Below are 12,227 nucleotides of genomic sequence, written 5' to 3'. Positions count from 1 at the left end.
TGCTTCCTTACTTTCTCAATAAGCCTTGGATGGGGTACCTTATCAAATGCCTTGCTGAAATCCACATACACTACATCTATTGCTCTACCTTCATCAATGTATTTAGTCACATCCTCAAAAAAAATTCTGTCAGGCTTGTAAGGCACGACCTGCCTTTGACAAAGCCACGCTGACTATTCCTAAACAATTTATGCCTCTCCAAATGTTCATAAATCCCACCTCTCAGGATCTTCTCCATCAACTTACCAACCACTGAAGTAATTTCCTGGGCTATCGCTACTCCCTTTCTTGAATAAGGAAACAACATCTGCAACCCTGCAATCCTCTGGAACCTCTCCTGTCCCCATTGATGATGCAAAGATCATCGCCAGAGGCTCAGCAATCTCCTCCCTCGCCTCCCACAGTAGCCTGGGGTACATCTCGTTTGGTCCTGGTGACTTATCCAACTTGATGCTTTCAAAAGCTCCAGCACATCCTCTTTCTTAATAACTACATGCTCAAGCTTTTCAGTCTGCTGTAAGTCATCCCTACAATCACCAAGGTCCTTTTCCGTAGTGAATACTGAAGCAAAGTATTCATTAAGTACCTCTGCTATCTCCTGGAGTTCCATACACACTTTTCCACTGTCACACTTGATGGGTCCTATTCTCTCACATCTTATCCTCTTGCTCTTCAATTACTTGTAGAATGCCTTGGGGTTTTCCTTAATCCTGCTTGCCAAGGCCTTCTCATGGCCCCTTCTGGCTCTCCTAATTTCATTCTTAAGCTCCTTACTGTTAGCCATTTAATCTTCTAGATCTCTATCATTACCTAGTTTTTTGAACTTTTTGTAAGCTTTTCTTTTCTTCTTGACTAGATTTACAACAGCCTTTGTACACCATGGTTCCTGTACCCTACTATCCTTCCCCTGTCTCATTGGAACGTACCTATGCAGAACTCCACGCAAATATCCCCTGAACATTTGCCACATTTCTGCCGTACATTTCCCTGAGAACATCTGTTCCCAATTTATGCTTCTAAGTTCCTGCCTGATAGCTTCATATTTCCCCTTACTCCAATTAAACACTTTCCTAACTTGTGTGTCTGACCCTATCCCTTTCCAATGCTATGGTAATGAAGATAGAATTGTGATCACAATTCTCTTATGATCTGTGGAGGGGCAGGTAGTTTTGAGGAAGTAGAGAGGTTGTCGAAGGACCTAGACAGATTAGGAGAATGGGCAAGAAAGTGGCGATAGAATACATTGTCAGGAAGTGTATGGTCATGCACTTTGGCTGAAGAAATAAAAGTGTAGACTATTTTCTAAATGGAGCGAAAATACAAGATACTGAGGTGCAAAGGGACTTGGGAGTCCTCTTGCAGGATTCTCTGAAGGTTATTTGCAGGTTGAATCTGTGCTGAGGAAGACAAACGCAATGTTAGCATTCATTTCAAGAGGATGAGAATATAGAAGTAAAGACAGACATCCCACCTCTCCTGGAAGTTCTGGGAGTCTCCTGCATATCGATAGTGGCTCCCTGATGCCCGGAAATTATATACAATATCCCGGAAATCGATTTTTTTGAGCGGGAGAGGGAGAGGGAGAGGGAGCATCCTGAATTGGTCTCTCTTCATGCTAAGAGTGGTCCCCAACCACCGGGCGGTGAGGAAACAATATCATTTGGCGATATGAGTTAGCTGCACCTTTCCTCATTCCCTGTCACGAACTGTTGAATTTTAATGCACAGGAGGTCATCAGTGACCCAAGACGTGCAAAGGAATGGGTCCGTGACCCATTTGTGAATGTCTCCGGTGAATCATCCATGTCAGCGCGGGAAGAAGATCAACTCCTCGAGCTTGCAGATGACAGCGGGCTGAAAAGTCTGTTTGACATAACATCTCTGCCGGCATTCTGGATCAAAGTCAAGGTGAATATCCTGAGATAGCCACGAAAGCACTGAAAACGTTGCTTCCATTTCCAACATATCTCTGCAATGAATGCAACGAAAACCAAATTGCAAATAGACTGGACATAAGGAACCCCTTCGAGTATCGCTGTCTCCCATCACCCCTCGATGGGATCGTCTTGTTGCAGGAAAACAAGCCCAGGGCTCCCACTGATTCAGCGATATTGGTGTGTTGCAATGATCTTATATGTTCATACGGGGAAAATATATGTTGTGTGTTTAATATCCAAACGTTACTTAAAATGTTATGATGCTATTGACTTATAAGTGACTTATAATTCAGTGGTCCCCAACCTCCGGGCCGCGAAGAATACAGCGGTGGCTGGAACACACCCAGCACATCTTTAAGAAAAAAGCCGAAATAAACAAGCTAATTAATTACATGCCGGGCGGCACCTAATTAATTAGCTTGTTTATTTCGGCTTTTTTCTTAAAGATGTGCTGGGTGCGTTCTGGCTACTGCTGTACCGCTGCATTCTTCGCGGCCCGGAGGTTTGGGACCACTGTTATAATTGACTTGTCAGTACATTCATACGAGGAAAATATGAGCTGTGGGTTTAATATTAAATTCGTTAGATAAACCCCTTTAGAAATGAAATTGAGTGTATTAGCCACTTACAAGTGAATTATACTTGACTTATCACCTATATTCCAGTCCCGTTTAACACCCCCCACCCCCCCCCACCGCCGGGTCGGCCAGTCCACAAGAATACTGTCAATATTAAACCAGTCCGCGGTGCAAAAAAGGTTGGGGACCCCTGATTTAAACTAGCTGGCTGGCTGCCAAGGAGCTACACTATTGATGTCCTTCGTGATCAGGCCAAACTACCTGTAGACTTGCTTAAGGTTGTAATAGAATAAACATGATAATATAATATAAGTATATATTTGAATGTCACATTTGCTGCATATACCCAACTTGGTTTACAGATCAGACAAAATCACTAAACAAAGTATTACATATCTAGGAGCATGTGGAATCGATATGGGTAGAGCTGCATAACACTAAGGGGCAGAAAACGCTGGTGGGAGTTGTGTACAGACCACCTAACAGTAGTAGTGAGGTTGGGGATGGCATTAAACAGGAAATTAGAAATGCGTGCAATAAAGGAACAGCAGTTAAAATGGGTGACTTCAATCTACATATAGATTGAGTGAACTAAATTGGTAAAGGTGCTGAGGAAGGGGATTTCTTGGAATATATGCGGGATGGTTTTCTGAACCAACATGTCGAGGAACCAACTAGAGAGCAGGTTATTCTAGACTGGGTCTTGAGCAATGAGGAAGGGTTAGTTAGCAATCTTGTCGTGACAGGCCCCTTGGGTAAGACTGACCATAATATGGTGGAATTCTACATTAAGATGGAGAGTGACATAGTTAATTCAGAAACAAAGGTTCTGAATTTAAAGAAGGGTAACTTTGAAGGTATGAGACATGAATTAGCTAAGATAGACTGGCAAATGACACTTAAAGGATTGACGGTGGATATGCAATGGCAAGCATTTAAAGATCGCATGGATGAACTACAACAATTGTTTATCCCAGTTTGGCAAAAGAATAAACCAGGGAAGGTAGTGCACCCGCGGCTGACAAGGGAAATTAGGGATAGTATCAATTCCAAAGAAGAAGCATACAAATTAGACAGGAAAAGTGGCTCACCTGAGGACTGGGAGAAATTCAGAGTCCAGCAGAGGAGGACAAAGCACTTAATTAGGAAGGGGAAAAAAGATTATGAGAGAAAACTGGCAGGGTACATAAAAACTGACTGTAAAAGCTTTTATAGATATGTAAAAAGGAAAAGATTGGTTAAGACAAATGTAGGTCCCTTACAGTCAGAAACAGGTGAATTGATCATGGGGAACAAGGACATGGCAGACCAATTGAATAACTACTTTGGTTCTGTCTTCACTAAGGAGGACATAAATAATCTTCCAGAAATAGTAGGGGACAGAGGGTCCAGTGAGATGGAGGAACTAAGGGAAATACATGTTAGTAGGGAAGTGGTGTTACGTAAATTGAAGGGATTAAAGGCAGATAAATCCCCAGGGCCAGATGGTCTGCATCCCAGAGTGCTTAAGGAAGTAGCCCAAGAAATAGTGGATGCATTAGTGATAATTTTTCAAAACTGTTTAGATTCTGGATTAGTTCCTGAGGATTGGAGGGTGACTAATGTAGCCCCACTTTTTAAAAAAGGAGGGAGAAAGAAACCGGGGAATTATAGACCAGTTAGCCTAACGTTGGTGGTGGGGAAACTGCTGGAGTCAGTTATCAAAGATGTGATAACAGCACATTTGGAAAGCGGTGAAATCATCGGACAAAGTCAGCATGGATTTGTGAAAGGAAAATCATGTCTGACGAATCTCATAGAATTTTTTGAGGATGTAACTAGTAGAGTGGATAGGGGAGAACCAGTGGATGTGATACACAGCAGATTAGTGTGCAAACTTAAAGCACACGGTATTGGGGGTAGGGTATTGATGTGGATAGAGAATTGGTTGGCAGACAGGAAACAAAGAGTGGGAATAAACGGGACCTTTTCAGAATGGAGGCGGTGACTAGTGGGGTACCGCAAAGCTCAGTGCTGGGACCCCAGTTGTTTACAATATATGTTAATGACTTAGACGAGGGAATTAAATGCAGCATCTCCAAGTTAGCGGATGACAGGAAGCTAGGCGGCAGTGTTAGCAGTGAGGAGGATGCCAAGAGGATGCAGAGTGACTTGGATAGGTTGGGTGAGTGGGAGAATTCATGGCAGATGCAACTTAATGTGGATAAATGTGAGTTTATCCACTTTGATGGCAAGAACAGGAAACAGATTATTATTTGAATGGTGGCCAGTTAGGAAAAGGGGAGGTGCAACGAGACCTGGGTGTCATTGTACACCAGTCATTGAAAGTTGGCATGCAGGTACAGCAGGCGGTGAAAAAGGCGAATGGTATGCTGGCATTCATAGCAAGAGGATTTGAGTACAGGAGCAGGGAGGTACTACTGCAGTTGTACAAGGCCTTGGTGAGACCACACCTGGAGTATTGTGTGCAGTTTTGGTCCCCTAATCTGAGGAAAGACATTCTTGCCATAGAGGGAGTACAAAGAAGGTTCACCAGATTGATTCCTGGGATGGCAGGACTTTCAGATGATGAAAGACTGGATCGACTAGGCTTATACTTTCTGGAATTTAGAAGATTGAGGGGGGATCTTATTGAAACGTATAAAATTCTAAAGGGATTGGACAGGCTAGATGCAGGAAGATTGTTCCCGATGTTGGGGAAGTCCAGAATGAGGGATCACAGTTTGAGGATAAAGGGGAAGCCTTTTAGGACCGAGATGAGGAAAAACTTCTTCACACAGAGAGTGGTGAATCTGTGGAATTCTGTGCCACAGGAAACAGTTGAGACCAGTTCATTGGCTATATTTAAGAGGGAGTTAGATATGGCCCTTGTGGCTAAAGGGATCGGGGGTATGGAGAGAAGGCAGGTACAGGGTTCTGAGTTGGATGATCAGCCATGATCATACTGAATGGCGGTGCAGGCTCGAAGGGCCAAATGGCCTACTCCTGCACCTATTTTCTATGTCTCTATACACCCTTGGAGGTTGATGGGGGGGGTGGATATGGGGGGGCGGGGGTGCTACCTCTCAGAAATGAGTGTTTGCAGGGTGGGATGTCTGTAAAGATGTAATATTGAGACTTTATGAAGCACTGGTGAGGCCTCACTTGGAGTATTGTGAGAAGTTTTGGGTCCCTTATCTTAGAAAGGATGTGCTGAAACTGGAGAGGGTTCAAAGGAGGCTCACAAAAATTATTCCAGGATTGAATGGCTTGTCATATGAAGAGCGTTTGATGGCTCTGGAATGTTCACTAGAGTTCAGAATGAGGGGTGACCAAATTGAAACCCATCGAATGGTAAAGGCCTTGATAGAGTGGATGTAGAAAGGATGTTTTCTCTGGTGGGAGAATCCAAGACTAGAGGACACAGCCTCAGAATAGAGGGGTGTCCTTTTGGAACAGGGATGAGGAGGAATTTCTTTAGCCAGGGAGTGGTGAATCTGTGAAATTCTTTGCCACAGGCAGCTGTGGAGGCCGTCTATATGTTTATTTAAGGCGGGGATTGATGGAATCTTAACTGATCAGGGCATGAAGGGATCCCGGGAGAAGGGAGGAAACTGGAGCTATATTATGTTCTTATAGTCTGTGCTAGCTGGCAGACTCAATGGGCCCAATGGCCTCCTTCAGTGGAGAAGCAGCACTAGTCAGAACTCTGGCAGTGTCTGGTCTCTGGGATCAGGGATGAATTGTTTGCGTCCCAGTGTTGTGGTTCCATGGGTCACCGCTCCAGCAGATGGGTTAGGACGGGATGCTGGGTGGGTTGTGCAATTCCAATGATCCGAAGCCAATTACACCAGGCTTCTGTCTGCACTGTCTCTACGTCACCTCAGTTACACCAGGCTTCTGTCTGCTGTGGTCTCTGTGTTATCTCAATCGATCCTTCTCCATTGGCCATTGTTGGGTCAGAGGTTCCCAGCCATTCTTGGTGGATTCCATTTTTCCAAGGAAGCTCAAAGCACATTTTAAAATATTTTCCTGACAGCCTCTTTCCCCCCATCGGCGCTCAGAAGATGATATGTTCTCAGTGTGGTGACAGATGTGTGAACAATGTGATCGATCTCAGCATCGTAGACTCACAGCACAGACACAGGCCCCTCAGCCCATCTAGTCCATGCCAAGTTATTAATCTGTCTTGTCCCATCAACCTGCCCACCATACCCCTTCCACCCACGTACCTGTCCAAATTTCTCTGAAATGTTGAAATCGAACCCCCATCCACCACTTGTGCTGGCAGCTCATTCCACACTCTCACCACCCTCTGAGTGACGAAGTTCCCCCTCATGTTCCCCTTAAACATTTCACCTTTCACACTTATAGATTCGTAGAATAGTTCAGCACAGTACAGGCTCTTCGGCCCACATTGTTGTGCCGACCCTCAAACCCTGCCACCAATATAACTCCCCCACCTTAAATTCCTCCATAAACCTGTCTAGTAGTCTCTTAAACTTCACTAGTGTATCTGCCTCCACCACTGACTCAGGCAGTGCATTCCACGCACCAACCACTCTCTGATTAAAAAACCTTCCTCTAATATCCCCCTTGAACTTCCCATCCCTTACCTTAAAGCCATGTCCTCTTGTACTGAGCAGTGGTGCCCTGGGGAAGAGGTACTGGCTATCCACTCTATCTATTCCTCTTAATATCTTGTATACCTCTATCATGTCTTCTCTCATCCTCCTTCTCTCCAAAGAGTAAAGCCCTAGCTCCTTCGAGTATCGCTGTTTCCCATCACCCCTCGATAGGACCGTGTTGTTGCAGGAAAACAAGCCCAGGGCTCCCTCTGATTCAGCGATATTGGTGTGTTGCAATGATTTTATATGTTCATACAGGGAAAATATGTGCTGTGTGTTTAATATCCAAATGTTACTTAAAATGTTATGATGCTAGTGACTTATAATTCAGTGGTCCCCAACCTCCGGGCCGCGAAGAATACCTAATTAATTAGCTTGTTTATTTTGGCTTTTTTCTTAAAGATGTGCTGGGTGCGTTCTGGCTACCGCTGAACCGCTGCATTCTTCACAGCCCCGGAGGTTTGGGACCACTGTTATAATTGACTTGTCAGTACATTCATGTGAGGAAAATATGAGCTTTGTGTTTAATATTGGAGGTGGCGGAAGTTATGGAGAATAATATGTTGGACCCAGAGGCTGGTGGGGTGGTAGGTGAGGACCAGGGGAACCCTGTTCCGAGTGGGGTGGCGGGAGGATGGAGTGAGAGCAAATGTGCATGAAATCGGGGAGATAAGTTTGAGAGCAGAGTTGATGGTGGAGGAAAGGAAGGCCCTTTCCTTAAAAAAGGAGGACATCTCCCTCGTCCTGGAATGAAAAGCCTCATCCTGAGAGCAGATGCGGCAGAGACGAAGGAATTGCGAGAAGGGGATGGCATTTTTGCTAGAGACAGGGTGAGAAGAGGAATAGTCCAGATAGCTGTGAGAGTCAGTAGGCTTAATAGACATCAGTAGATACGCTGTCTCCAGAGATAGAGACAGAAAGATCTAGAAAGGGGAGGGAGGTGTCGAAAATGGACCAGGTAAACCTGAGAGCAGGGTGAAAGTTGGAGGCAAAGTTAATGAAGTCAACGAACTCAGCATGTGTGCAGGAAGCAGTGCCAATGCAGTCGTTGATGTAGCGAAGGAAAAGTAGGGGACAGATACCAGAATAGGTCTGGAACATAGATTGTTCCACAAAGCCAACAAAAAGGCAGGCATAGCTAGGACCCATACGGGTGCCCATAGCTACACCTTTACCCTTTCCAATACTTATTTTACTTATTTTCCAAGCCTTAGCTGTACCCTTTCCAATGCTTCCACATCCTTCCTATAGTGAGACAACCAGAAATGAACATAGTACTCCAAGTGTGGCCTAACCAGAGTTTTATAGAGCTGCATCATTACATCGCGACTCTTAAACTCTATCCCTCGACTTATGAAAGCTAACACCCCATAAGCTTTCTGAACTACCCTATCCACCTGTGAGGCAACTTTCAGAGAATCTGTGGACATGTACACCCAGATCCCTCTGCTCCTCCACACTACCAAGTATCCTGCCATTTACTTTGTACTCTGCCTTGGAGTTTGTCCTTCCAAAGTGTACCACCTCACACTTCTCTGGGTTGAACGCCATCTGCCACGTCTCAGCCCACTTCTGCATCCTATCAATGTCTCTCCGCAATCTTCGACAATCCTCTGCACTGCCTACAACACCACCAACCTTTGTGTCGTCTGCAAACTTGACAACCCACCCTTCTACCCCAACATCCAGGTTGTTAATAAAAATTATGAAAAGTAGAGGTCCCAGACCCGATCCTTGTGGGACACCACTAGTCACAATCATCCAATCTGAATGTACTCCCTCCACCATGACCATCTGCCTTCTGCAGGCAAGCCAATTCCGAATCCACCTGGCCAAACTTCCCTGGATCCCATGCCTTCTGACTTTCTGAATAAGCCTACCGTGTGGAACCTTGTCAAATGCCTTACTAAAATCCATATAGATCACATCCACTGCACTACCCTCATCTATATACCTGGTCATCTCCTCAAAGAACTCTATCAGGCTTGTTAGACACGATCTGCCCTTCACAAAGCCATGCTGACTGTCCCTGATCAGACCATGATTCTCTAAATGCCTATAGATCCTATCTCTAAGAATCTTTTCCAACAGCTTTCCCACCACAGACGGAAGGCTCACTGGTCTATAATTACCCGGACTATCCCTACTACCTTTTTTGAACAAGGGGACAACATTCGCCTCCCTCCAGTCCTCCGGTACCATTCCCGTAGACAATGAGGACATAAAGATCTTAGCCAGAGGCTCAGCAATCTCTTCCCTCACCTCGTGGAGCAGCCTGGGGAATATTCTGTCAGGCCCTGGGGCCTTGTCTGTCCTAATGTATTTTAACAACTCCAACACCTCTTCTCCCTTAATATCAACATGCTCCAGAACATCAACCTCACTCATATTGTCCTCATCGTCATCAAGTTCCCTCTCATTGGTGAATACCGAAGAGAAGTATTCATTGAGGACCTCGCTCACTTCCACAGCCTCCAGGCACATCTTCCCACCTTTATCTCTAATCGGTCCTACCTTCACTCCTGTCATCCTTTTGTTCTTCACATAATTGAAGGATGCCTTGGGGTTTTCCTTTACCTTACTCGCCAAGGCCTTCTCATGCCCCCTTCTTGCTCTTCTCAGCCCTTCATAAGCTCCCTTCTTGCTTCCCTATATTCCTCAATAGACCCAACTGATCCCTGCTTCCTAAACCTCATGTATACTGCCTTCTTCCACCTGACTAGATTTTCCACCTCACTTGTGACCCATAGTTCCTTCACCCTACCATTCTTTATCTTCCTCACCGGGACAAATTTATCCCTAACATCCTGCAAAAGATCTCTAAACTTCGACCACATGTCCATAGTACATTTCCCTGCAAAAACATCATCCCAATTCACACCCACAAGTTCTAGCCTTGTAGCCTCATAATTTGCCCTTCCCTAATTAAAAATTTTCCCGTCCTCTCTGATTCTATCCTTTTCCATGATAATGCTGAAGGCCAGGGAGTGGTGGTCACTGTCCCCCAGATGCTCACCCACTGAGAGATCTGTGACCTGACCTGGTTTGTTACCTAATACTAGATCCAGTATGGTATTCCCCCTAGTCGGTCTGTCAACATACTGTGACAGGAATCTGAACTGGACATACTTAACAAACTCTGCCCCGTCTAAACCCTTGGAACTAATCAGGTGTCAATCAATATTAGGGAAGTTAAAGTCACCCATGATAACAACCCTGTTATTTTTGTACCTTTCCAAAATCTGCCTGCCAATCTGCTCCTTGGTATCTCTGCTGCTACCAGGGGGCCTATAGAATACTCCCAATCGAGTAACTGCTCCTTTCGTGTTCCTGACTTCCACCCATACTGACTCAAAAGAGGATCCTGCTACATTACCAACCCTTTCTGTCGCTATAATAGTATCCCTGACCAGTAATGCCACCCCTCCTCCCCTTTCCCCCCCTCTCTATCCCTTTTAAAGCACTGAAATCCAGGAATATTGAGAATCCATTCCTGCCCTGATGCCAGCCAAGTCTCTGTAATGGCCACTACATCATAATTCCATGTATGTATCCAAGCTCTCAGTTCATCACCTTTGATCCTGATGCTTCTTGCATTGAAGTACACGCACTTTAGCCTTTCTACCTTACTGTCTTTACACCGTTTATTCTGCTTCTCTTTCCTCAAAGCCTCTCTGTATGTTAGATCTGGCTTTACTCCATGCAATTCTTTCACTGCTCTATCGCTCCGGGTCCCATCCCCCTTGCAAATTAGTTTAAACCCTCCAGAACCATGCTGGCAAACCTACCTGCAAGGATATTGCTCCCCCTCGAGTTCAGGTGCAACCCATCCAATCTGTACAGGTTCCACTTTCCCCAGAAGAGATCCCAATGATCCAAAAATCTAAAACCCTGCTCCCTGCACCAACTTAACCTCTGATCACTTATTCTTGTCTCACCCAAATGCAGTGGAAAAAGTTTATTTGCATCTACCCTAACTATAGCCCTTATCATTTTGTTATCCTCTATCAAACCTCCCTTTGTTCTCCTATGCTCCAGGAAATAAAGTCAAACCTTCTGTATAATTCAGGTCCTCAAGTCTTGGTAACATCCTTGCAAATTTTCTGTGCACTGTTTCAATCTTACTGATAACTTTCCTGCAGGTAGGTGACTCCAAATTTCGTCTCACCAATGTCTTCAATAATCTCAACATAACATCCCAACTCTGGTACTCAATACTTTGATTTATGAAGGTCAATGTGCCAAAAACTTTTGTTATGACCCTGTCTACCTGTGACGCCACCTTCAAGATATTAAGGATCTTATTGATATGTTTCTGCTCCGCCGCCTCTGTTTGTAGAACAGCCAGAGCCAGAGGAGGAAGCAGGCACTGCTGAAAACGTCGAATGTGAATGTGAACTCGAATGTGAATCTGAATGTGAAAGTGAATCTGGATCTGGATCTGAATGTGAATCTGGATCTGGATGTGGATTTCAATGTGAATCTATATCTGGATCTGAATCTGAATGTGATTCTGGATCTGAATGGAAATCTGGATCTGAATCTGGATCTGAATCTGAATCTCAATCTCAATCTCAATCTCAATCTGGCTCAGAATCTGAACGTGAATGTGAATCTGGATCTGAACATGAATCTGAATCTGATCTGAATCTGAATGTGAATGTGAATCTGAATGTGAAACTGAATCTGACTGTGAACCTGGATCTGAATCTGAAAGAGCACGGCACAGAGGGATGAGGAATTTATGCAGGCAGGAGGAATTGGTGCAGGGTTTCCCACAGCATAAAAAAGCTCCTGGATCCACCAGGCACTGGGGTGAATTTCACTGGGATCCACCAGGCACTGGGGTGAATTTCACTGGGATCCACCAGGCACTGGGGTGAATTTTGCTGGAATCCACCAGACACTGGGGCGAATTTCACTGGGATCCACCAGGCACTGGGGCGAATTTTGCTGGGATCCACCAGGCACTGGGGTGAATTTTGCTGGAATCCACCAGACACTGGGGTGAATTTCACTGGGATCCACCAGGCACTGGGGCGAATTTTGCTGGGATCCACCGGGCACTGGGGTGAATTTTGCTGGGATCCACCAGGCACTGGGGTG

The sequence above is a fragment of the Mobula hypostoma genome, chromosome 7 (assembly GCF_963921235.1).
Source record: "Mobula hypostoma chromosome 7, sMobHyp1.1, whole genome shotgun sequence".
In the NCBI taxonomy this organism is placed as follows: domain Eukaryota; kingdom Metazoa; phylum Chordata; class Chondrichthyes; order Myliobatiformes; family Myliobatidae; genus Mobula; species Mobula hypostoma.
This window is presented reverse-complemented; position numbering follows the sequence as displayed.